Here is a 2,500-nt window from a genome sequence, read left to right as displayed (position 1 = left end):
ACACCTACACATGGGTGCTTGAAACAAATATAAAACAAATTTCCAAGATTGAATTGAACAAAAATAAAAACAATAAAAACAATAAAAAATAATAAAAATTTTCCAAGATTGAATTGAACAAAAATAAAAACAAAAAAAATAAAAAAAAATAAAAAATTTCCAAGATTGAATTGAACAAAAATAAAAACAAAAAAATAATAAAAAATAATAAAAAATACAAAAATATAGTTTAATTAAAAAAAAAAGCAATTTATGAATTTCAAAGACATACGGCGGTGGACATTAACGAGACTCAACATGTATGCTTAAAAAGATAAAAATAAGCGAAAACAAGGCTAGGCGGTGAGCCTTAGGCCGCATGACGGAGCATTGGCACGACACTACACCGACGACGTGAAAAACGCACGACGGTGCCCATCATGGCAAGGCGATAGGCCTTAGGCCGCACGACGGCCGTTGGCTTGCGTTGGCTAAGGCATGGGCACGACGCCACATCCACAGCAAGAAAAATGCACGACGGTGCCCCTCATGGCTAAGCGGTGCGCCTTAGGCCACACGACGACCGTTGCCTTGCGTTGGCTAAGGCAACGGCAAGAAAAACGCACGACAGTGCCCCTCATGGCTAGGTGGTAGGCCTTAGGCCACACGACGGCCATTGCCTTGCGTTGGCTAAGGCAAGGGCATGATGCCACACCGACGGCAAGAAAAACGCCCGACGGTGCCCCTCATGGCTAGGCGGTAGGCCTTAGGCCACACGACGGCCGTTGCCTTGCGTTGGCTAAGGCAAGGGCACAATGCCACACCGACGGCAAGATAAACGCACGACGGTGCCCCTCATGGCTAAGCGGTGGGCCTTAGGCCGCACGACGGCCGTTGCCCTGCGTTGGCTAAGGCATAGGCACGATGGCCACACCGACGGCAAGAAGAACGGCCGACGGTGCCCCTCATGGCTAGGCGGTTGCCCTTAGGCCGCACGATGGCCATTGCCCTGCGTTGGCTAAAGCACGGGCACGATGCTAGGCGTTTGGCCTTAGGCCGCACGACGGCCGTTGCCTAGCGTTGGCTAAGGCATGGGCACGATGCCACACCGACGGCAAATAAAACGCACGACGGTGCCCCTCATGGCTAGGCGGTGGGCCTTAGGCCGCACGACGGCCGTTGCCCTGCGTTGGCTAAGGCATGGGCACGGCGGCCACACCGACGGCAAGAAAAACGCACGACGGTGCCCCTCATGGCCAGGCGGTCGGCCATAGGCCGCATGACGGCCGTTGCCTTGCGTTGGCTAAGGCATGGCCACGATTCCACACCGATGGCAAGAAAAACACACGACGGTGCCCCTCGTGGCTAGGCGGTGGGCCTTGGGCCGCACGACGGCCGTTGCCTTGTGTTGGCTAAGGCATGGGCACGATGCCACACCGACGGCAAGTTAAACACACGACGGTGCCCCTCATGGCTAGGCGGTAGACCTTAGGCCGCACGACGGCCGTTGCCTTGCATTGGCTTAAGCATGGGCACGACGGCCTCACCGATGGCAAGGAAAACGCACGACTGCCGTGGGGTTTTGTTCCCAAGGCAACGGGTAAACCTCTGTAGCCATGCTGGAAAAACGCACGACGGTGCCCCTCATGGCGGCCTTAGGCCGCATGACGGCCGTTGCCCGGCGTTGGCTAAGGCGTGGGCACGACGGCCACACCGACGACAAGAAAAATGCACGACGGTGCCCCTCACGGCTTGGCGGTGGGCCTTAGGACGGACGACGGCCGTTGCCTTGCATTGGCTAAGGCATGGGCACGACGGCCTCACCGACGGCAAGAAAAAAGCACAACTGCCGTGGGGTTTTGCTCCCAAGGCCACGGGTAAACCTCTGTAGCCATGCTGGGAAAAGGCACGACGGTGCCCCTCACGGCTAGGAGGTGGGCAATAGGCCGCACGACGGCCGTTGCCCTGCGTTGGCCAAGGCGTGGGCACGACGGCCACACCGACGGCAAGGAAAATGCACTACGGTGCCCCTCATGGCTAGGCGTTTGGCCTTAGGCCGCACGACGGCCGTTGCCTAGCGTTGGCTAAGGCATGGGCACGATGCCACACCGACGGCAAATAAAACGCACGACGGTGCCCCTCATGGCTAGGCGGTGGGCCTTAGGCCGCACGACGGCCGTTGCCCTGCGTTGGCTAAGGCATGGGCACGGCGGCCACACCGACGGCAAGAAAAACGCACGACGGTGCCCCTCATGGCCAGGCGGTCGGCCATAGGCCGCATGACGGCCGTTGCCTTGCGTTGGCTAAGGCATGGCCACGATTCCACACCGATGGCAAGAAAAACACACGACGGTGCCCCTCGTGGCTAGGCGGTGGGCCTTGGGCCGCACGACGGCCGTTGCCTTGTGTTGGCTAAGGCATGGGCACGATGCCACACCGACGGCAAGTTAAACACACGACGGTGCCCCTCATGGCTAGGCGGTAGACCTTAGGCCGCACGACGGCCGTTGCCTTGCATTGG

This window comes from Coffea arabica, unplaced genomic scaffold, assembly GCF_036785885.1.
Source record: "Coffea arabica cultivar ET-39 unplaced genomic scaffold, Coffea Arabica ET-39 HiFi ptg000200l, whole genome shotgun sequence".
Taxonomy (NCBI): Eukaryota; Viridiplantae; Streptophyta; class Magnoliopsida; order Gentianales; family Rubiaceae; genus Coffea; species Coffea arabica.
Note: the sequence above shows the minus strand (reverse complement) of the source record.